Source organism: Garra rufa, chromosome 4 (assembly GCF_049309525.1).
Source record: "Garra rufa chromosome 4, GarRuf1.0, whole genome shotgun sequence".
Taxonomy (NCBI): domain Eukaryota; kingdom Metazoa; phylum Chordata; class Actinopteri; order Cypriniformes; family Cyprinidae; genus Garra; species Garra rufa.
Window position 1 is genome coordinate 27,957,860 of NC_133364.1, and position 25,751 is coordinate 27,983,610.

The following is a 25,751-nucleotide window of genomic DNA, read 5'->3' on the forward strand; positions in this document are numbered from 1 at the left end:
CCAGTGAAACTTTGTAGAACAGCAAATGGATGGAACATGTTTAAGCTACAGAAATTTGATGTGATATTTAAAATACACAATTTTTGTACCTCAACCTTGTTCCACCCATAGGCATAAACTCCACAGATGAAATGTTGAACATTGTGTTTAATGTATAGAAACACACATACTGAGCCATCACATGGCAGAACAGCAGTATACAACAGAATACAAACCCATGAGGTTTGGGCACTTTATCCTGATCAAACATCTTTAATGAAAAGATAGCAAACATTCTTGCTTACCGTCACCGTTGTTGTCCATGTGCACAGCATGGTCCACAGGTGTAGCTTTCTTTTTAATGGAAGTACCCGCTGTTGACTTCTTTCTCTTTCTCCAGACAGTACCTGGATTTATCTCAGTATTTTGTGCATCGCCGCTGGTTCACTCAGTATAGAGGGTCCAAGGTGTGATAAAACATGTTCATATCAATAGTGCCAATGGCTAGATTTTTATTTATTTTGTTTTCATGTTTAGCACAAAAAGTGCCCAAACCTCATGGGTTTGTATTCTGTTGTATACTGCTGTTCTGCCATGTGATGGCTCAGTATGTGTGTTTCTATACATTGAACTTGTTCCATCCATTTTCTGTTCTACAAAGTTTCACTGGTATTAGTAGATGGTTAACAAACTATGAACAACTGATCTGTAAAGTGTGAGTTAAGCGTTAGTTTTTAGTTTATGTATGTTGCAACTATTCCTCATTTACTAACAGTTAATAAATGAAGAATAGTTGCAACTTTAGAATAACAGTAAGTAATTTGCTAACAGCTTGTTCATGATCTATTACTAATTTATTAGGTATAGTTATAAATCATTAAAATACAGTTAACAAGTCATTTATAACTTGTTAACTAACAGCTTGTAAGTTATCTATTGGCTATCTATAAGGCACAGTTATAAATAATTAACAAACTATTAACTGTTATTTAACAAGTCATTTACTAACAGTTTATTAATGGTCTATTAACTAGTTATAACGGATAGTTATTATAAAGTGTTACCTACTATCCTTGTTGTTCCCCACAACGTAATGAATACCAGGTACACACACACACACACACACACACACACACACACACACACACACGAGGTTTGACTTCATAGAGCAGTTTTGAGTTTTCATCAGTTTGTTTGTCCACACCATATGGCTGGATTTCTCTTTTCCAACATACCTCAAAGTTAAAAACGAACAGTTAAAGACTGCTTTGCATAACATATGACTAAATGTAAACATATATTCATATGTTAAACCTGTAAACCTGAATAGGCATGCATTGTCAACAATTAAAATGTTATGTATTTAAGCATAAGCCTACAAACTAAAATCAGATCATGAAAAACATCAATTCAGTCAAGTGTCCAAACTTTTGACTTATAGTGTACATCTCCAATAAAAAAAATAAATACAGGGCTTTTACTCTTTCTGTATGTTGTCATACACCATATGCATATTCGTCTATATTTATGGGAGATGGGCTTGAGTCTTTTACATTTACATTTAGTAACATGCCTTTTCCAAAGCAACTAACAAATCAAGAACTTCTTAAGCAATTTATAATACAAGAGGCAAAGATACCTGCAGCATGTGATTTTTCAGCTGCTTTACTTTGCTTTTAATTTTATAATAAATACTTTAATTTCTTTAAAATTGCGACATTTATGATTTGAGAACAGATAGGTATAGAAAAGACCACCATACATATAATGCATATTTGTGTGTATTCATTCATCAGATTTCATATTTAAATGTGATTCTACTGTAGTAGAATCACACATGCATGCATGCAAAATGCATGCAAGCAAAACTTTAAAGAACAAAACAAAACAAAAAACACATGGTTGTTGATGGTTGAATTATATTAAAATATATACATGTATGTATAAATACAACTTTTTTTAACATGAGACTTATTATGGCTGGATGGTATTCCTGATGTTATTGAATTTCACGCAGACAATCTACATCTCTGTGAATAATTGAATAAACCATTGTAAATATAATATGGAGTATTGTAATTGTAATTGTAAACACTTTTTTACTTTTTTGTGACAATTGTAATTGTTATCTTTTTTTAATTAATATTAATTTTGAAGCTCCCAAAAGTGATTTAATTTAAATTGAGTATCTTGTTTAACAAAGAATATAAACACGTGTTTAAACTTTTACAATGAAGACATTCATCAACATTGTTAAGAAGGATTTTTGTTGTTGACATCTAAAGATTGCTCTATCATGATCACATTAATCAAATAAACCAGATACGATGACATAATCACCACCATGAAAATATCATTTCATTCATTTAAACATGATTAATGATGCTCAGAGCTGTAAAACACATCTTCCTCTCTAATGCACATGCACAGTCTCTTCTGTAAGTCTGTAATCATTTTTCCTTGTATATTGCAACTGTATGTCAACAGCGTTACAGTCGTGTTTGCGTTGTGTTCTTATTTGAATAATTCAGTACTGTCATAAAAGACCTTTATTTATTCCAGATACAGTTTCTGCTTCTGTATTTTTGTAGTGTTATTATAAGTTATTGTTTGGCTTCTTATGTATCTACATTAATTATTATATTTACATTCTAATAAAGATGGCCTGTGGTTTATGATCATTAACACAAAATGGGCATAATCACAAGATACATAATGCTGCATTTTCAGCACAGTTTCAGGGTCTTTAAGGTCCCAATTATTTTTAAATATAATTATATTATATTATAATAATATTATATACATTTTATAAATATAAATAGTTTTGTGATATATTTGTATATATTTTTGAATACAGTGTATAACAATGGTACAATGTACTTGCTTTCATGTTGTATTGCGATACACTTTTGGTGCTATTGAGGTCAAACATGGGTAACATTGAGAAGTTTTAAGGTATAGTTAAATTTAAGTGGTAGGGAGACTGTCAACAGCATAATTATAATGTAATTACAGAAAATAATTTTAGATGTGATTACATGTAGACACTTTTTTAGATATAAGTACAATGTAAAGACATGTATATACACAATAAATGCATTGTATCAAATGAATAATTTAAATGTTAGTAAACAGTAATTAAATACACCTACTATAAAGTGGGTCTGTGACCAGAAACTGAATGTACTTTTTTATGTTGAATAAATAGGTCTATCATGATCAGTTGGCAAGGAATAACAATATAGAAAAGGCATCTCCAATTGTTAACAATCTGAAGAAGTTATCATTTAATTTTTTGTTGTGTCAGTTGTGACCCAAAATCATTGTGTTTTCTCATGAGATCAGGTTGGTTGACCCAGTGCTGAAATTGTAATTTTTTGATGTTAAACTCAGTGGTCTGTAAGATGCATGCTGCGTGGGCTAAGCCATCCTAATGTCAAAACCACCAAATCTGCTTAGCAACTTATTGTTCCCATGAAAAAGTCACAGGGAAGGTTAGGACAGGCCTTTTTAATAGAAATCTACATGTTTCTACAAGTTTAAGTTCCAAAACAACAAAGATTTATTTTTACCTTCCAGATGTACAAATATTTTTGACATTTCCATGACCCCAAAGCAACTTAAAACAATTATTTAAACTGCCAACCCACTGTTTAATTTCTTTCTCTTTTTTTTTAAATCATTGAATTAGTCAGTATACAATGAACATGTAAGGTTGTTGGATTGTGTCTGAGCTTTATAAATCTAGCTCACCAATATGAGAGATACCGTGAACATGTTCTGACAGCTCTATCAAAGATAATCCCAAATAACTGATGAAGAACTGAGATATAGAACATATTGAAACCAGAATCCCACAGGTAGGTCTAATGCCTGTTCATCTCTACACAAACATGATTTCAAGAAGTTCAAAGTAGAAACGAATCATTCACCATTACATTCAACATTACAACACAATCAGATATTGACAGCTATTTGCTCCATTTGCTGCGGATAATGGCTTATATTTTAGTCTGTTCTTCACACAGAGTTAACAGAGACAAACAGGCTGTGCAACAACATGAGAGTGAATAAATGACAACTTATTTTGAGGGAACTGTTTCTTGAATACTACAGACAGCTATAAAAAAGTGTGTTTTTCATTAGCACCTGCCAACAAGGGTTGAAAGGGGAAACGCTGGGCAGTGTATTGCAGGCTTTAAAAGAATGAACACAGAAATAATTCCGTTTCTTGTGCCAGACTGGGAAATAAACTATTACTGGGACTGGGAGCAGCCAAACTGGACAGCTTGTGTGCAGGACAGATAGGAGCCATTCTGAGCCCTGATCCACACTACCAAGGGCAGTTGGCTTTTTGTGTGAGCTCAAGGCCAAAAACCTGCACAAACATCTTCTGCTAGTCATACAACCCATGCTGGCAACAGCAAGAAAGCACGTAGCTGCCATAACTACAGCGGCCAGATTAAACACAAGCCAACTAATTATAGCCTGGTCTATGTTTTAGAAACATGAACATTTTTTTCTTACTAAATATCTACAGTCCATACTAACATTTTAATTTTAATTTTAATTTTAAAGAAACACATTTAGTAGGCCTATCTGAGTTGATAAAAAAAAAAAAAAAAAAAAAAAAAAGATAGTTCACACAAAACTGAAATTCTGTAGCTATTCTTTAATTCTGGTCATTCCTTGTCATAAAATGAAATTAAAAAAGGACAGATAAAAAGCTGCATTTCAAAGTATCAAACTGAACTCAGACAAAACCTTTGTGTGAGGAATAGACCTAAATTTAGGTTTCTGTCATATAGTGACTTATTTTCTGTGAATAACTACATGAATTTGGGGCCTTGTTTACAATAAAATCATAGAGCTTGACAGTCTCAGAGACTTTTATAATATGAAATACTTTTTATTCAACAGAAGAAAGAAAATCATACACATTTGGAGTGGACAAAAGTAAACAATTACATATATATATTTATATGAAAATATATTTAATTTTAAAGCAAATTTAAATGGAAAAAGTATTTCATATCTTCAGTACACACAGTCTCACACTGTGTTACTCAAGAAAACATCTGTCTAGGTTGGTGTTTCTGAGGTGTGCGGCGACCGCGCTGCCGGTGCAAACGGTTGGCGCTCGCGATGGGATGACATTGGGCCACCATTTGGCTGCAGGTGGATTTTATGGCACAGATTGGGGGTTGTGTACGCTGACGTTGGGGTTCTTTTGATCAACCGTGAGGGAAACAGGATGTGACAGGGTGAGGGGGAATGGGAGGCAAGGAATAGGGCCAACAGATCGTCCCTTCTGACAGCGGCTGGCCTTGCTGGAGCAGATGGAGAGAGAGAGAGAGACACACAGGTGTGACATTGATCTGATGGGACTGGTCCTGCCGGTTTTGATCTGCGAAAGGAAGATGAGCATGTTTGAACTACTGATGAAAGCTCCAAGCTGTCCGAGGCTGCGGGGTCACTATCAGAAAATGTGAATGCTTGGTCCCGTTATACATTAATGTACATTTTTGTGTTACTGTGCTGTAGTGTCAGTTTCAGTCAGCCCACTGTCCATCTGCTGACATTGTAATGCATATACAGTAACCCACAAAGCACAACATCACTTTCTTGATCTGACAAGCTCCAAGCTGATTGGCCAACTGTACACGGTCTAGTAGGGCTTAATGGCACTGTGGTGGCCCCACAAGTGAAAAATGATCCATTATTCATCATTTATATTCATTATTCAGACAGGTTAATGAGGTAAATGGTTTGCTTTGAGTGGGTCACAAACTCGGAAGGATATTGCAATGAAAAAAAATGTCAACATGGACAAAATCATCTGAACTATGCTATCCGAATCTATATTCTTAATGCCATGTCATATGTATGTCATACTTAATGTATGACATAAAAACATAATTTAAAATAACTTCTGATTAATAAAACTCTAGTTTGGAGAGTTTTATTTTTTGTCTAGTGGAAACCTAAAGACATGTTTATTTTTGTCAGATACCAAATACATGTTAGAAGGAGTTTGACATAGAGTTACAAAACATTTATCTTAAAGGAATGACAGTTTTACTAGCAACCAAACTGTACATATATACTGTGAAGTTTTCTGGAATATGGGTGTTAGGACAACAAAGATCAACAGGAAATAAATATAGGAAATGGCACAGCAGCTATAGCTAACGGCACTGCAACAAAAGCTCGCAAAAGAGATCAGGAGATTCCTTTCTCGGATCAGCTAAGCTGTCGAAAATCAATATAAGAGGGGAAGCGATCAGCACATGTTGGCAAACAGGCTGATAGCTTGCCAGAGCGGGAGGAATTTACTTGTAAGACTCTCATTGGCAGGATTAGCTATATAAACATGCACTTACAGTTCCCTTCCGGGAACTCGAGCCGCGTCATGGAACGCTATGGGGAACGGCATTGGCGGGCAGCACTCTGAATCATGTCTACAACCAATGAAACGACGGGAGTGATGTCACAGGCGCGGTGACGTCAGCGACCAGGAAGTATAAAGCACGTGCGTTTGACGCCCGCGGCAGCTTTTGTCATTCAACGAGAGCGCTCTGTGTCTGTCTGTCATTATCATACTGCTGTTTTTTCGTTCCAAAAAGGGGAAAAGTTGGGTGAAAAGTTTGGTGGGGATACACACAGTCTCGAAAAGGCTGACTGCCCGCAGTGTGAGCGTCTTCCGCTGCGGGTGCTCCGTTCCCGGAAAGCCCTCTTTGAGGAGGGGGCTTTCACCAGCGTTCCCCGCGGGTCTTGCCCCGCTTCCGCCGAGGCGGAGCGGCAGCTGCACTCGTGGGGTTCGCAGCTCGATCTGCTGGAGGTTATGGAGACGGGTAACCCCCTATCTCCTCCCTCACTCAGCGGTTCGAGCGATCTCCTCCTGGATGTGGAAGCCCGCACTGGAGGTCCCAGAGCTTCTCATATCTACCCCAACCGCCCCCCCCCCCCCGTTCGCCTCACTACGAGGAGCTCGTGGAGGTGCTGACTAGCGCGGTAGCCAAGTTGAACATCCCTTGGCCCGCTGAGCAACAACATGAGCCGCAGCGAAGCAGATTAGATGAACGCTTCCTGCGGACAAAGTCAGCACCCCCCAAACGGAGCCTTCCCTTCTTCCCTGATCTGCATAAAGAACTGTCTAGATCATGGGAGAAGCCGTACTCCTTCCGCCTCTATAACCCCGCTGAAAATTATGGTAATGTGGGGGGTGCGGAGGAGTGCGGATATAGGACGATGCCACAGGTTGAACAGACGTTTGCGGGCTATCTGTCACCCGGCTCGGCGTCGTCCTTGAAGGCTCCGTCCTTGCCCACCAAGCCACTGAAATTAACATCTAGCTTGATGGGCAAGGCGTACACGGCAGCAGGTCAGGCTGGTTCTTGTTTACACACTATGGCTATCCTTCAAGCCTACCAAGCCGACCTGCTGAAGGAGTTTAACGATGGCGAGGAAGTTATTACTGATATGCGCCGTACGGCTGATCTTGCTCTCCGCGCCACCAAGGAGACCGCCCGCGCTGTGGGGCGGTCTATGGCAGCCCTGGTGGCCGCGGAGAGGCATCTTTGGCAGACCCTGTCCGAGCTCAAAGAAAAGGACAGGGTCATGCTCTTGGACGCCCCCCTGCATCCCACCGGCCTCTTTGGTGCCTCGGTTGACACAGTTGTCGCCAGGCACCAGGAGGCCCGCAAGCAGGCGGCGGCGTTCAAGACCTATCTTCCTCGCCGCGTTTACTCCTCTGAGGCTGCTAGACGGGAGCAGCCTCAGCCGTGTACGAGCTCCTCGTACAGGGAGGCACAGAAACAGAGCGTTGCCGCCCGTGCTCCTCTGGCTAAGTCTAGAGGGCAGGGTCAGCAACGCTCTAAGCCGGGGGCCTCTAAGAAAAAGAGGCCTGACCTGAGGGTCGTCCTCCAATCGAAGAGGTCCTCGGCTAAACGGCCCTGACAGTTGTGCGTCAGGGCCGATGAGGGCAGCCCCTCTCGAGGGGGCTTGCGTTGCACCACAGTTTATGGTCACCAAGCCCCCTCGGGGCCCTCAGGAGATTTGTCAGCTAACCCTGCCAGTGTTACAGGGCGCGGCAATCTCCCGCGAACTTCATTCTCTAGCTGTTCCGCCCAGAAAGGTAGCGGCCCTGGAGAGTTCGCAACCCCCACGGGGGTTTTCAGAGGAGCTAGTTCAGGAACATCCTGCCAGTACGCTGTTACAGGTCTCCGAATTAGTTCCTCAAACAAATCCAGAAACCAGTCTCGAGAGGATGGTTCCCTTAGTAGACTTTCTGGCAGCGTGGAAGCTACTGCCAAATGTTTCTATGTGGGTCCTGCGCACTGTAGAGAAAGGTTACTGCATTCAGTTCGCCACCTTTCAGCGGGGTATTCCCAACTCTGGTGAACCCCGAGCAGGGTCTGGTAATGGAACGGGAAGTAGAAACTCTTCTGAGGAAGGAGGCCATCGAGGTGGTCCCTCCTCAAGACAGAGAGTCCGGGTTCTACAGCCGGTACTTCATTGTTCCCAAGAAGGATGGAGGGCTTCGGCCCATTTTAGATCTCAGGCAACTGAACCGCTCAGTCAGGAAACTGAAGTTCAGAATGCTTACTATCAAGCATGTCGTGTCACAAATCAGGTCCGAGGACTGGTTTGTCACGATAGATCTAAAAGACGCATACTTTCACGTCTCCATCCTTCCTCAACACAGGAAGTTTCTCAGGTTCGCTGCCTACGTGCCTTCACCGGTTGGGGGGCGGTCATGAGTGGCTGCTCAGCCCAAGGCCTGTGGAGCGATCACCATCTCTCCTGGCATATAAATCGCCTAGAGATGCTGGCCGTATTCCAGGCCCTGAAGTTTTTCCTTCCAGACCTGAGAAACCGTCACGTGCTGGTCCGTACAGACAGCACTGCGGTAGTTTATTACATAAACCACCAAGGAGGTCTCCGCTCACGCCCCTTATACAAGCTGGCGTACCGGATCCTCCTATGGTCTCAAGGAAAACTTCTCTCCCTGAGAGCAGTCCATATTCCTGGACATCTGAATGTGGGAGCATACGTCCTGTCGAGGCAGGGGCCGAGGCCCGGGGAATGGATGCTTCACCCAGAAGTAGTGAAGCAGATCTGGAGAGTGTTTGGCCAGGCTCAGGTGGACCTCTTTGCGACTTGAGAGACATCGCAATGTCCCCTCTGGTACAAAGCTCCTCTCGGACTGGATGCTATGGTACAGATGTGGCCGAGGCTTCGTCTGTATGCCTTTCTGCTCCCGGGAGTTCTGGAAAGAGTACGCCGATTTCAAGTGCGGATGTTGCTAGTAGCCCCGTACTGGCCGGCCCGAGTATGGTTCTCGGACCTAGTCTCCCTCCTCGACGGCTCTTCATGGGAGATTCCCGTCAGGAGGGATTCTTCCACTCTCAGGCTGGGGGCACGATCTGCCACCCCCACCCAGAGAAGTGGAAGTTATGGGTGTGGCCCCTGAGGGGGCGCAACTCATAGGAGCGGGTCTCTCAACCCAGGTTGTTGAGACCCTTCTCCAATCCAGAGCTCCCTCTACGAGGAAACTTTATGGCCTTAAGTGGAACCTGTTTGTCAGATGGTGTCGCGAACACCGCTTAGACCCAGTTAACTGCCCGGTTGGTACAGTACTGGAGTTCCTACAAACTCGCCTTTCCGCAGGTTTAGCTCACTCCACCCTGAAGGCTCACTCCACACGAGGCTTGTCAGCCTCTAAAGCTCTGACAGCAGGTGTCCCCATTCAGGACATCTGCAATGCTGCGGGTTGGTCCTCGCCCCTGACGTTTGTCAGGTTCTATGAACTCGACCTCAGAGCCACTCCAGGCTCCTTCGTCCTCTCGACTTAGCAGGCTAAGTCTGAGAGAGTCAGCCCCCTCCTTAGCCAGGAGGAGACTTCTCAAGGTGCATTCTTTTTGTTAAAAGAAGAGAAGCCGTTCTTCGCCATAATCCTCCTCGTGTGCCTGAGGGCCGAGGAGTATTTCTGCATCCTCGTGTGCCTGAGGGCCGAGGATCACACTGCCTTTTGTCCGTGGAATACTAGACAAAGGCTCATACCTCTCGCGTCCTGGCAGGGTTACCAGGGCGAGTTTCTTCAGTCCCTCTTGCTCTGGCTTTCCCCAGACAAAGGACTAAGACTCCTCGTGCGCCCGAGGGCCGAGGAGTGCCTCCCGCAATGGCTGGAGATCAAGCGGAGGCCTACTTTCTTCCTCGTGTGCCTAAGGGCTGAGGTTTATATTGCCCTCTTGTCCGTGAAATACTAGACAATGGCCTATTCCCCTCGCGTTCTGGCAAGGCTACCAGACTGAGTGTATTTGGTCCCTCTTGTTCTGGCTTTCGCCCAGACAAAGGACTAAGACTCCTCGTGTGCCCGAGGGCCGAGGAGTACCTCTTGCGCTGGCTGGCTACCAGGCAGAGGCCTACTGATGTTTCCTCGTGCGCCTGAGGGCCGAGGATTACATTGCCCTCTTGTCCGTGGAATACTAGACTGTTACGGGCGGTCGGACAATTTGAGAAAAAACACGAGAAGTAAAATTTGTTCCTTGGTCACTTTGAACGACTTTTGGTAGTCCCACAAAAGAAAAGAATTTTAACAAAGCCCTGCACACGACTTTAGCAGTGATCTTCCTCAGAGGCACCGCCTCGGGGAAGCGAGTAGCGGTACACATAATCGTTAACAGATACTGATATCCACTTTTTGACCGTGGAAGAGGACCGACGCAGTCAATTATTACCTTTTCAAAAGGCTCACCGATAGCGGGTATGGGGTACAACGGTGCAGGTGGAATTGTCTGGTTCGGTTTACCACTAACCTGACACACATGGCACGTTTTACAATACCGCCGCACATCCCGCTTCAGGCCAGGCCAGAAAAAGTGACGAAGAACACGGTTGAATGTTTTAGTCACACCTAAATGACCAGAAACACCATTATGCGCAACACTCAGAATAGCGCGTCTGTTTTCAGATGGCATTACAATTTGCTCGATGTCGTTCCATTCATTACTTTTCTGAGGTCTCCACCTCCGCACAAGTAAGCCATCTCTGATAAAAAAGGTCGGACTCTCAGTTGCACGGTCTGAAAAAGATCGAACTGCTTTATAACATGAAACAAGAGTGGGGTCTTTTTGTTGAGCATTAATAAGTTTCTCTAATGACAATGAGACATCTACTTGTTTTTTTCCTCTTACCTCATTGTTCACTACAGGCACAGGACTACTGCGGCATTGAGTAAAAGCGGGCTCGAAGAGCCTCTCACATTCAGCAGGGTGAGCAATGAAGCTGTCACCCAGGTCGACGTCATTGGGAGGTACTGCCTCCTTTAACCTCTGAGTCTGCGACCTAGTGACGACATTAGTGGGAAAAACCTCAGGGAATTTCTGTGCACACTCATCGGGACCTTCTCGAAAGAGTGGCACCGAAACAACCTCAGGTGGAACATCGCCACGGCTCCACACGTTTCCACCGGCTAGGTCATTGCCAAGGAGAAACGTGACTCCAGGGATTGGTAACGAATCCTGAACGCCAACAACCACATCACCACACACCAAATCTGAATCAAGATGCACATTATGTAAGGGAACATCGAGAAAACCCATCTCAATTCCTCTAACAAGAACACTACTACCGGTTGCAGTCTTTTCAGACAATGGCAACAAGCCACGGAGGAGGAAAGACTGCGCAGCGCCCGTATCTCGCAAGATGCGCACAGCGACAGCCTCCTCACCAGGCACAGATACGGTCCTATTCGTCAGGAAGGGCTCGTACATGGACTGGGTTTTCTCTGGCTTCATCTCTGCACGAAGGAGTGGCGATATATTCATTGAAGAAGAACTAACAAGACCCATTGGTTTTGTGGGCTGTTTTTTTTTCAATATTAAGCAGTCTGCTATAACATGCCCAGGCTTTTTACAATAAAAACAGTGTCTGTCTTCTTGTTTTACTGCAGTCTTTTTCGTGTCAACATCAGTGGACGTAGAGGGATTACTTCTTAAACGAAAACGTTCTTTGGCAATGTTATGTGTTAAAACATATTCGTCGGCAAGTATAGCAGCTTCAGAAATTTACTCGGCCTTCTGCTCAGCTAAATAGGTTGCCACAGCGGTTGGCAGACAGTTCTTAAATTCTTCTAAGAGAATTAGTTCACGTAATTTCTCCTGACTATCAACCTGCTGTGATGAGCACCAACGATCAAACAGAGCCGCTTTATCTCGACCGAATTCAACAAAAGTTTGACGCTCCGTTTTTTTTAAGTTCCTAAACTTCTGACGATATACTTCAGGGATCAGCTGATAGCACCTCAGAATTGACGCTTTCACCATATCATAGTCACCGCTCTGCTCCACTGTTAGCGACGAGTAAACCTCCTGCGCCCTTCCCACTAAAACGCATTGCAGGAGGAATGCCCATGCAGTTTTTGGCCAATTTAAATTGGTTGCGACACGCTCAAAGTGTGGAAAATATTTTTCCACATCTTTTTCCACAAAAGGTGGCACAAGTCGGATGTGGCGAGTGACATCAAATGAATTAGGGTCAGAAGGGGCGACATCTTCCCTCTGGGCCTCGATTTCTAACTTTCTTAATGCCAATTGGTTTTCAAGTTCATTCCCACGGGCCTGAGCTTGCATACGCTCACGCTCACGCTCACGCTCAAACTCAATTTCTTTCTCTTTGATACTTAACTCTCTCAACCGAATCTGCAGCTGTAATACTTCTGTGGACACGGGAGATTGTTTCTCTACAGGCAAAATGCCCTGACTAACCAAAGCAGCTTGTAAGGCAGCCCTGATTGTGTCTTTGGTGCGTTTTTCAGCCGAAGTGAGCTCAACTTTATAAGTTACGGCTAAATTCAGCAACTGCTCTTTCGAAAATTTAAAAAATAACTCATTAGAGGGTTCTTCAATAAATGCTTCCTCTGTTGCCATTTTAACACTATATGACGGTTAAAGCATGCACCAAAATCAAGTACAAAACAATAATTAAATAAGCTAATAAGCAAACACTTACCAAAGCAGTTTAACTGCAACAAAGCTACCAAGTAGCGAATATCTAAAGTGGTCAAACGAAAAGCACAATATAGGCTACAAACAACCACGAATTTTAAAGTCCACCCCTGAATGTTACCTAATACGCTCGTAGGCTATATCCAGAATACCAGCGCCCACTAAATAGACGATATGCCTCAATATCACAAGCTATACAACTAAACTTAAGGTATTCTGATAGGCAATATGTTGTCCAACTACTCTAACTAACTATACACAAAACCAAAACAAAATCCTAAATACCTACGCAATCTTCAGTGGCTTACTCAGCTCGAGGCATCCGAGTGCCCCCTCCTGAGATATCCACCGAAAATAAAATAAACATCGACTAAACTAATAAACAGACAATCATAATTGCCCACCAGAATACTCACCAAAATGTTGTAGCTTTCAGAAGTTCCGCAATCTAACACTAAAGTCCGATTTACTCAAAACTATTGATCTCGGACGAGCCTCCACTATGTTACGGGCGGTCGGACACCACCCTTAACATAAAGGAGAGACGCACACCGAACAGCTCGTATCAACAATAACGTAGGGGTTTTTATTAAACAGAATGGGTATGGGAAGGATCGTTTAACAATCAGCAAAAATAAAACAAAACAATAACTACAAACGCGGAACATTTTCTACTGCCGGGTGGACCGCTGAACGGCAATTTTCACAGCCAACAAGCACGGCTATGCAGACTCTCGGGGTGCGCGCTCAGAAAAGATCCAGGAAGCCTTTTGTAGCGTAAATACTGGCTTCGATCAGGTGTGGCTCATCTGCAATCAAGAGGGAAAGAAACATGACACTCAAACACGTGTAGCAACAAACACCAGAGCTGGGGATCGTAACATAGACAATGGCTTATTCCCCTCGCGTCCTGGCAGGATTCCCAGGCCGAGTTTATTCAGTCCCTCTTGTTCTGGCTACTCCCAGACAAAGGACTAAGACTCCTCGTGCGCCTGAGGGCCGAGGAGTACCTCTCACTCTGGCTGGCGACCAGACAGAGGTCTTCTACCTTCCTCGTGTGCCCGAGGGCCGAGGATTACATTGCCCTCTTGTCCGTGGAATACTAGACAATGGCTCTTCCTATGCTCTGGCAAGAACCACCAGACACAACTTTTCCACCCTGGTTGAGCAGACACTGCGCAGGGCTTGGAAATTATGGGGGCGTTGGTAGTCTCGTTCCCCATAGCGTTCCATGATGCGGCTCGAGTTCCCGGAAGGGAACGTCTCAGGTTACGTATGTAACCCTAGTTCCCTGAGGGAACGAGACGCCGCGTCTCGGACCATAATTCCCGCACCCTGCGGCGCTCGCTTCATTCCTAAAGAGCTGCCACGGGCGTCAAACGCACGTGCTTTATACTTCCTGGTCGCTGACGTCACCGCGCCTGTGACGTCACTCCCGTCGTTTCATTGGTTGTAGACATGATTCAGAGTGCTGCCCGCCAATGGCGTTCCCCATAGTGTTCCATGACGCGGCGTCTCGTTCACTCAGGGAACTAGGGTTACATACTGTACGTAACTTGAGACGTTTCTTTGTTAGAAACACAACAGAAATGAATGCAACATTGATTTGAAAAAATGCAGTTGACAACTGCTATCAATTTTATTATGATGACATGACTTTCAATTAACTTTCCACTTATTATCTGCAATATAACCAAAATCTTAGACCCCACCGTTTATGCTTCATTTAACCGTGGCAGTGACACACATCAGCATATAGTAATTAGGCTTGTCACTACACCAAATTGTTATAAATTGAACAAAACTATACAGAATTTCTTTCTTTCAAACCTTACAGAATGTCATATCACAGCATATTTCCGACTACTACAAATGTATCCAACTTTATCCACATACATACTGTTCAGTAGACTCATATAAAACAACATACTGCTTGAGTGTTTATACAGTTGCTATATGTAAATTATCCTGGTGCACAGCTCTAAACTACTAATTTAGGCATTATGCCATAAATGCACAGGAAGGCAAGATACAAGACAATTACATTTAAATTAATGGTATGGCTCCATGTATACTCCAGGGTTCCTCAAATACAGCCCTAGAGGGCCACTGCTAGAGTTTAGCTCAAACCCTGATCAAAATCATGTAATTTTCTAGCAGCTCTGAAGACGTTGATTAGCTTGCTCGGTGTCGTTGATTATTGTTAGAGCTAAACTCTGCAGGACAGAGGCACCCACCCACAATAAACTGCGATAATCATGTTTTAATGTTTATGCTGTACTCTTGTCCTATTGTAAGCATTGTGGATTCATGTAAACAAGATTGCTGTCAAAATGTTTCTGTCAATAGAGCTTATTATGTACTGAACCCACAATATTTCTTGAACACACAGGTATGACACATTTCCAGCATTAATGGCATACACTGAGTGCTTGGGAGAGATGCCCACGCATGAATGCTGTTATCAGAGAAAGGCAATTGAAATGACAAACCCTGAAAGTATTGGATCAGGCTGTGTGTCATGATGCAGTCAGCGGTCTTGCAAAACCCCAATGATAAGCGGCACCACATCAAGAATCTCTCATCTGAGTTGTGGGCTTCCCCAGTTTGACTTGACATATCTGCCGGGCTTCTGTTGCTGTTGTCAGAATAACACATGCAGACATTTAACAACAGCTTGAGAAGATGCATGCACATTTAGAGAATTTACAAACGCACACTCAACTGCTTATGTAATTTCTTTCAGCTTCTCACTGTATAGGTGTGTGATATTTCACAGTCACAGAGAACAAAAGGTATTTACAAATCCATTACCCAGTACGTACTGCCTGGTTTTAATTGCATTGTTTGAAGTTTGTTAATGTAAAATTATAATTTAAATTTTTGTTGTGCAATTATCACCTTTCATCAACTAGAAAATACTCGACAGGGAAATTACTAATAAAAAGAAGAAGACGAAGAAAAAAATACATCATCAACAACAACCTGTGCCTACTGGCAGCATTGCACAAGCAGTCTGTGTGTTTTTCGCATCCAGTTGACTATGAATGAATAGTCTCTTTAAAAGGCAGAAAGTGTGATTACATTCACTGCAAATCGGATATATGCCTAGTTACAATCATCACCTTTGTCAAGATCATTTACTTGTATTATATTGCATTTATGTATTTATTTATTGCTTAGCCTACTGTAGTTTATGTTTCTGTTTTAAGAGGACTTACTTATTTGTTCATTTTTGCACAGGGGAAAAACTCCCAGGAGCTGGAATTTGGGTGCAAATGGAAAGCATCCCCCCCCCCCCCCAAAGTTTCTTGTGATATTACTGTCATTGCATCAACCCAAACAGAACAGCTTAAAGATTACCAGCAACATCTGCTGCTTTAAGAAAAACAACTATTGATTAGTGGTATTAGGAAAATGAACATACGGCCTGAAATTGCAATTAGTATGTTGTGCCTTATGGGTGAGAGTGTGCAGATGTTTTCTAACTAGTTTGATCAGAGCCGTATGCCACTGCGACATCAAATGTGAGCCCCTGTGGAAAGAAAGCTGGGGTTACAGCTCTAGAGCCAACTTCACAATGCAATATGAATTATATATGAAAATTTGCAGGAAACGTGGAGGGGGGAAATAGCACCATAGCTAATATTCCAGTAAAAAAACAAACAAAAAAAAAACAATCCTATATGAAAAAATTATGGTACATATATAATTAATTTTCATATATACATAAATATATTTAAAAATACACTAGAAATATAGTACTAACATAGAAATATACAGTCAAGCCCGAAATTATTCACACCCCTGGCAAATTCTGACTTAAAGTTACTTTTATTCAACCAGTAAGTTTTTTTTTTTTGACCGGAAATGACACAGACGATGTACAAGAGGCATCATTGTGGAAAAAAAATATTTCTCAGCTTTTATTTACATTTGAACAAAAAGTGTCACAGTCTATGGGAAAATCAAAGTTCTATACTATTCCAAATAGTCCAAGCTGTTCTAAAGCATCCTAATTACCCTGATTCATTGAGAACAGTTGTTTTAATCAACTCAACAGGTGAAAAACAGAAGCTCTCATGCTGTTGGTTTGTGACCAAGGACCAAGGAGGACGCCGCTTCTCCAGATAAGGCACACAAAAGCCCGCTTGGCCTTTGCAAATGCTCATCGGGAAAAAGAAGAAGACTTCTGGCCTTCTGTTTTATGGTCAGATGAAACAAAAATTGAATTGTTTGGCCACAATGATGTAGCCTTCATTTGGCATAAAATAGGAGAAGCTTTCAACCCTAAGAACTCCATCCCCACTGTCAAACATGGTGGTGGGAACCTAATATTTTGGGGGGTGTTTTTCAGCCGGTGGACCAGGGAACCTAATCACAGTAAACGGCACCATGAAAAAAGGAGCAATACATCAAAATTCTTAACAACAACATAAGTGAGTCTGCAGAGAAACTTGGCCTTAGGCACCAGTTGACATTTCAGCACCACAACGACCCAAAACACACAGCAAAAGTGGAGAAGAAATGGTTAGCAGACAAAACATTAACGTTTTGCAGTGGCCCAGCCAGAGTCCTGACTTAAATCCAATTGAGAATCTGTGGAGGGAGCTAAGGATCAGGGTGACAGCAAGGAGACCCTCCAACCTGAAAGAGTTGGAGCTCATCGCTAAAGATGAATGGGCCAAAATGCAAGTGGAGACATGCAAAAAGCTGATCAGCAATTGTAGGAAGTGTTTGATTGCTGTAATAGCCAAAAAGGCTTTAGGGTATGAATAATTTTGGACATACCACTTTTTGTTCAAATGTAAATAAAAGATGAGTAATATTTTTTTTCCACAATGGTGCCTCTTGTACATCGTCTTATTATCTTTTGGGAGAAGCCTGTGTCATTTCCGTTCAAAAGAAAACTTGCTGGTTGAATAAAAGTAACTTTAAGTCAGAATTTGACAGGGCTTTTTAAAACATATATTTCAAATAAAGTGTAACCCAACAAAGTTTGTTGATTCATCATTTACAACAAAATCCTTACTCTGTTGTCTGATTCCGATTCTTATGTAATGTAAGCCAAATTCATACAAACCAAATTTCAACATCTTCTTTAAGGCTGACATTTGACTGCTAATGCTGAGTTTTGAAGTTTGTTTAGAGTTAAAGAATAATGTAAAGACAGCATAGAATTTTGACGTCACCTCGTTTTTCATTTCCAACTAAAATGCATCTGATGTTGGAGGTTAATGTTTAACCAACATTGTGTTTTGATGTCAACTCAGTTCTCATTTTCAACCAAAATGCAATGTATCCCTGATGTTGGAGGTTTATTTCAAGCCAGGGTTGGATGTTGACGTCAACACATTTTTCTTTTTCAATCAAAGTTTACATCTGTCCAGTGTTGGAGCTTGACATCAAGCTAATGTCATCAACACAATTTTTATTTTCAACCAAAATGTACATGAAGCTCCAGGGAATACAGTACTCGTAGCACCGGCGTAAGGTAATATTTTCAGGGAATAGCAACTTAAATTTTGATATGATGGGTGGTTAGCTATTTCTTTAAAAAAAAAAAAAGTGTTATTTCCTGCAAATACTCCACTCCACCACAGCACTCAAATTTCTTTTAAAGTTTTAAATACTCAAACTTGACACATTTCAATTGGTTATGACACACCTGAAAAACAATGCTGTCTAGAATCAATGACATGTCATTAGTTGTCACACACACACACACACACACACACACACACACACACACACACACACACACACACACACACACACACATGTTGGGTTTACATGTGTTATGGGGACATTCCATAGGCGTAATGGTTTTTATACTGTACAAACCGTACTTTCTATCACCCTACACCTACCCTACACCTAAACCTAGCCCTCACAGGAGATTGTGCACACTTTTACTTCATCAAAAAAACTCATTGTGCATGATTTATAAGCCTGTTTCCTCGTGGGGACCTGAGAAATGTCCCCACAAGGTCAAAATCTACTGGTATTCCTATCCTTGTGGGGACATTTGGTCCCCACAATGTGATGAATACCAGGTACACACATACACACACACACACACACACACACACACACACACACACACACACACACACACACACACACACACACACACACACACACACACACACACACACACACACACACACACACAACCCCCACCCCAAACATTACTCCATGCTCTTTGGTTTTGAGTCTGTATTACAACAACTAGACACATTATGCAAGGATATTGAAATTGCCCACATCTAGGTAAAAATTTATGGCAGTCGTGCTTTGATCCAGCTCTGCTTGACAGCATTGCAGAAAAAGGGTTTTAGCCACGGAGATCTGTGCAGTTGGTGGAGTTTTGCCATTCATTATAAAAAGGAGAAAGAGACAATAGATAGAAAACATAGAAAAATGTCTTCATATTCCCACTGTGATTCTTGCAGCATACTCCAGTCTGTCATGACCTCACCTCGTCTTTTAAGTTGCAAGATTATTTTTCACACGAAAGTCAACACCAAATATCTCATCTAGATAAATTCTACTCAATCCATGTGAAAAAGAGTGTTCTTTCTACTCTGATATAATGGAAAAAGGACCAAATAAACAGAATAGGAAATATTAAAGGCAGAAAACGATGGAGCAATTGGGCCATTGCAAAGAAGGTCAGAAAAGAAGGAAAGACAGCCAATTACTGATGACAGGGTGAGACTGTGTGTGGCCCCCACAAAGGACCACAGTCGAGTCAAGGGCCCTATTTGGAATCAGACAAAACTCGAAATGCATCCCTCACTCGTTTACCTCTTTTTCCCTCAGAAGTTTCATGAAATGGCAGGCGGAGTGAGGGTCTAATGCCGCTGTTGACAAGACCACAGGGAATCGTCCCGTCTGTGGTGGATTCATTCCAGTGTCACTCTGTCTCCTCTGATCCTCACAGCAGCAACGACGTGTTGAGGGAGACAGCTCTTTCTCAACTTCTCTTTCATACGCTTTCCTTTTTTCACTTCCCCTGCCAGTCCAGCGCTTTTTCACTGAACGCATAGCGAGAGAAAGATGAAGACTATTCCCTTATGTCCAATGTCACACTATCCTCCCCAGCTAATATCAAAAAAATGCTTGTAAATGTGCTGAAGTTTCTGAAGAAAGCTACTTTTATGACCTGATATCAGTCTCTGAAAGTGACCCAACGGCAAATGAGCCTAGAAATTTAAAGAGCCAGTATGATCTTATTAGTATTCGTAGGTGGGTGTTTTTTTTTTTTTTTTAGACACTTTTGGCTTTGTGGACATCACTTGTCAATGTATTTTCAATGTATGGATTACTGTCATTTTTGTTCATTTTTTAATTATATAATTTTAGTTAGTAAAGTAAATTATGAAAATGTTCAGTAAAAATAATCTTTGGGAGAAAGCACAAATACAATTTTATATAAAAATATAAATAACATATAGTATATGTACATAGCATACGTAACATATAGTTCTTGCACCCATACTTTTTTATTTCAATTTGCTGCTCTATTTATAAAATAATACATGGGTAACATATATTATTAAATAATACATTTGTAATTGTCTCCATTATTTACTAAATAAACATGTACTGAGTACTGAACTCATCTTTAATGCAAAGCTTCCAGAAATTTCAGTTTGGACTAGTCTTTGAAAAATTCCACTGTTTGTTAAATTCATACATCTATAAAGTTGTACATGCAAAAAAGGCTTTGCATTTTACATTATAGAAGATGTGCATACGTTGATACTGTGTCAGTATTAAACCAACAGGAACATTTTATGTATGAATATTAAAGAGATTTCATGAAGCAAGAACAGAATAAAAATGAGTTTAAAGACAAAGTTGTAAAGGAAGAATTGTATGACAGCACCATATTTCTTCTTCTTTGACTGCTTCAAGTTAGCTTGTCAGAAACTGGGTAAAATGGTCATAAGATGCATTTGCTGTAGTGCTTTTATAATTCATGTGATTCTGTGTTACTCAGCCACTGTGAAATTCACTTCTAAAGCATATGAGCTGACTGAAATGCTAAGATACATAATACCAGCACTTCTTCATTTTTATCCTCCAAGAGCCTTTTACACATTCGCTGAATGGATGTTAATTGTACAGTTGTAATGAATGGAAAGTTGTTCTGCATAAATCAAGAAAAGCAGAACAGCACTACATATTATCAGAAGGGTTCAACACTTAAAATACAGCTGCAATTCTAACTCACATTATACTTTTCGAATTTAAATGCAAAAAAAGAGTGTCATAATTACTAATTGTATTAAGTGAAAACTGTGTACTTCAAACAAGTTTCAACAATAATTGTGCAGGAATACCTTGCACAAAGAATTAAACTCTGTAATTATTTACTCAACCCCATGTTGTGTAAAATCAAAGTGCCTTTAAGGCAAGCTGCCATGTTGGGCGTTACACTTTCTCAAAAAAAATAAATAAATAAAAATAAAAAATCATAAATAATAGGAGTGCACAGTCTTCCTATATATAAAGTCTTTGGTAAAATTCATATGCAAACTCTTCTGAAGCCATTCAGCTGATTTTGTGTGAAGAATATGCCATACTCATGATGGAGCAGATTTTTTTCCCAACATAAAACATTCATTTATGACTTCTGGGAAGAAAAAAAAAACTGTTATTGCATGCTTGATGCTTATCCTGACTGCAACAAAGGTAGCAAACACTGTACTGCAATCATGTTGATCTTTTTTAATAAATACTTAAATAAAAAAAAAATAAAAAATAAAAAAAAACACCTTAAGCAACATTTGTAGCCAAAGTCTCTGGCAAACCTCCACCACTCATTTTGCAAAGGTGCTTAAAATTAAGATGTTTTGCTCACAGTAGCGACTGACTCTTATATTTCCAGAGTTCCACATTTTAGTTCAGTTACTTTGCTTTATGTAGGTGTGATTGCGTGCATGCTTATGTTTGGAGTAGTTAAAGAAAGGTACAACCATAAGTATGTATAGATACACTACCGGTCAAAAGTTTGGGGTCAGTAAATTTTTCTTCTTCTTCTTCTTCTTTTTTTTTTTTGAAAGAAATTAATACTTTTATCCACCAAGGGTGTGTTAAATTGATAAAAAGTGATAGGAAATACTTACATTGTTAGAAAATATTTATATTTTGAATAAATGCTGTTCTTTTATTCATCAAAGAATCCTGAAAAAATATCACAATTTCTAAATAAATACTTTGCAGGGCAACTGTTGCAATATATAATCCAATATAGATCCAATATAGATCATTCTAATAATAAATCAGTATATTAGAATGATTTCTGAAGGATCATGTGATACTTAAGAGTGAAGTAATGGCTGATGAAAATTCAGCTTTGCATCACAGGAATAAATTAAATTTTAAAGTATATTACAATAGAAACCATTATTTTATATTGTAATAACATTTTGCAATATTACAGTTTTTTTCTATATTTTTGATTAAATAAATGCAGCACTGATGAGCAAAAGAGACTTTCTTTAAAAACATTACAACTCTTACTGACCCCAAAATTTTGACCGGTAGTGTAGATGCCCTATTATTTAGATTGAGAACATGTCTACGTGCTGGGAGTGGTCAAATTGGGCATCTACCTATACATACAGTGCCCTCCACTAATATTGGCACCCTTGGTAAATATGAGCAAAGGTGGATGTGAAAATAAATCTGCATAATGTATCCTTTTGATCTTTCATTCAAAAAATTCACAAAATTCTAACCTGTCATTGAAGTAAAACAATAGAACCTGCGGGTGAAATCTCATTATGAAATAAATGTTTTTCTCTAGTTCACGTTGGCCGCTATTATTGGCACCCAATTATTGCAACGTCCTTTTCCCAAGATAACAGTTCTGAGTTTTCTCCAACAATGTCTAATGAGTTTGGAGAACACCTGACCAGAGATCAGAGACCATTCCTTCATACAAAATCTCTCTAGATTCTCCAGAATCTCTCTCTTCCCAGCTTCATGTTAGTGCTTCTTCTCTTCAGTTTCTATAGAGGGTTTAGGTCGAAGCTTCATTCTGTGCTCAGTGACACAATTTTGTGTTGATTTTGTTGTTTGTTTTGGATCATCGTCCTGCTGAAAGATGCAACCATGGGCCATTATAAGATTTCCAACAGAGGCAGTCAGGTTTAGATTTTTTACCTGCTGGTATTTGATAGAATCCATGAAGCCATGTATCTAAACAAGATGTCCAGGACCTCCGGCAGAAAAATAGGCCTGCAACATTAAAGATCCAGCAGTATTTTTAACCGTGGTAACCGGTTAAAAAACTGCTTTTTTTATCCCTGCCTGAACCAAAACCATCTGGAGGGTTAGCTGCCAAAAAGTTCATTTTTAGTTTCATCTGACCATAGAAGCCAGTCCTGTCTGAGGTTCCAATCATGTCTGACAACTGAATATGCTGGAGTTTGTTTTTGGGTGAGTAAGGAAGATTTTTTCTTGAAACCCTCTGGAACAACATTTGGTGATGTAGAGGCTGTTTGATCATTTTATTTTAGGCTTTCTGACTCCAAGACTCAACAATTCTCTGCAATTCTCCAACTGTGATCCTTGGAGAGTCTTTGGCTACTCAAACTCTCCTCCTTATCATGCGTTAGGATGATATAGACACAAGTCCTCTACTAGGCAGATTTGTAACATCTTTAGTTGACTGGAACTTCTTAATATTGCCCTGATGGTGGGAATGGGTTTTTTCAATGCTTTAGCTCTTTTCTTACAGCCACTTTGTATTTTGTGAAGCTCAACAAACTTGTTCTGCATACCAGAACTACATTCTTTGGTTTTACTTCTTGTGATGGATGATTAAGATAATTCGGCCTTTGTGTTCCTCATATATATAATCATGTGGAACAGAAAGTAATGGCTGGACAATTTTATACTCCTAGCCAAATTTTTTTTTAATATTAATGGGAATATACTTCAGAGATATTTTACTTAGACAAATTTCTTTGGGTGCCAATAATTGTGGCCAACATGAACTAGAGAAAAACATTTATTTCATAATGAGACCCCCCCCCCCCCATCGTTTTACTTCAATGAAAGGTTATAATTTAAAGGATAAACGATGCCGATTTTTTTTTCATATTTACCAAGGGTAAATATTTAGCCAAGGGCACTGTATCTATGGGTACAACAATGAGCATGATGTTATTGTTTTCAGCAGCTTTATCACTTTACCCTCTCAGTACCCTCCTTCGTGCCCAGCCTCTCTTTTTAACCACAGTTAGGACTTGTCCTTCTGATATTCATTGTTGAATCAGACTCCTTTATCTTGAATTATGTTGTTATATTAAACTGTCATTAAGAACATTCATGATATACATTTATGCTGGTCTTTTCTGTGTACCCTAGGAGGGTCGTCACAGCTCTTCCTGCTCTTATGCATGGCAGGTTTTTATTTCCGTAACAAAATCTCACCACCATGTTAATTGTTAAAAAATTAATTTATAGCAGTATAGTAGTAGTTCTGACAGTTTACTGTTTACAAGCAAAGTCAGTCGATCCTATATATATATATCAGTGTATATCAAATGACACTGAATGTTGATTAGACGAAATATGAATATGTATATAAATTCTGCTAGTTAGTCACTTCTGGTATCAGCTACTATAATTTATCATAATTGATTATAATTAATTAGATACATTTCCCTTTGAGGTAATTTGCTACAAGTCTATGCTATGTTTTGCACCCAAAGTCTGATCACTTAGAAGTAATAGTCCTTCCCTTCCGAGAACTCAACACTGCGTCATACAACGCTATGGGGAATGCCATTGGCGAACCCGGCTCTGAATCAGTCTTCAACCAATAGGATGACGGGAGTGACGTCACCGACGTGGTGACGTAATGCGACCAGGAAGTATATAAGCACGTGCGTTTCAAACCGGCTTCAGCTTTTGTCATTCAGCGAAGTGCTCTATGCTGGTCTGTCTGTCTGGTTTTCATTGCTGTTTTTTGTGCCAGTTTGCACAGCTTTTATTTGAGCAATGTCAACAAAAAGGGGAAAGAAATTTGTGGCGGTGCAGCAGTCACACAGACGGTGTGTTCCTCCCTGCCAGCGATACATCGTTGGTGGGGATACACACAGTCTGTGTGTTCTCTGCTTGGGAGCGGAGCATGCTCAGTCAGCCCTCGAGGGGGCTGGCTGTCCGCAGTGTGAGTGCCTTCCACTGCGGGTGCTCCGTTCCCGGAGGGCTCTCTTCGAGGAGGGAGCCTTCACCAGCGTTCCTCGTGGGTCTGGCCCCGCTTCCGCCGAGGCGGAGCGGCAGCTGCACTCGTGGGGTTCGCAACTCGATCTGATGGAGGGAATGGAGACGGGTGATCCCCTATCTCCTTCCTCACCTGGTGGATCGGTTGACCTCCTCCTGGATGTGGAAGCCCGCACTGCAGTTTCTTCCCCCCGGGAGGAGGTATCAACACTTATCTTCCTCCGAGGAGGTTGATGTAGAGAGTTTTGATCTCCCCCAACCGCCTGTTAAGTCCCCGCAGTTTGAGGAGCTCCTGGAGGTGGTAACTCGTGCGGTAGCCAGGCTTAACATCAGCTGGCCCGCCGAGCACACTCATGAGCCGCAGGAAAGCAAATTGGATGAGCGCTTTCTGCGGACACACAAACCACCTCCGGGGCGGAGCCTTCCGTTTTTCCCTGATCTCCACAGTGAGCTGTCGAGATCATGGGAAAAACCATATTCAGCCCGTGTCTTCACCCCCTCCTCCGGTTATTACGG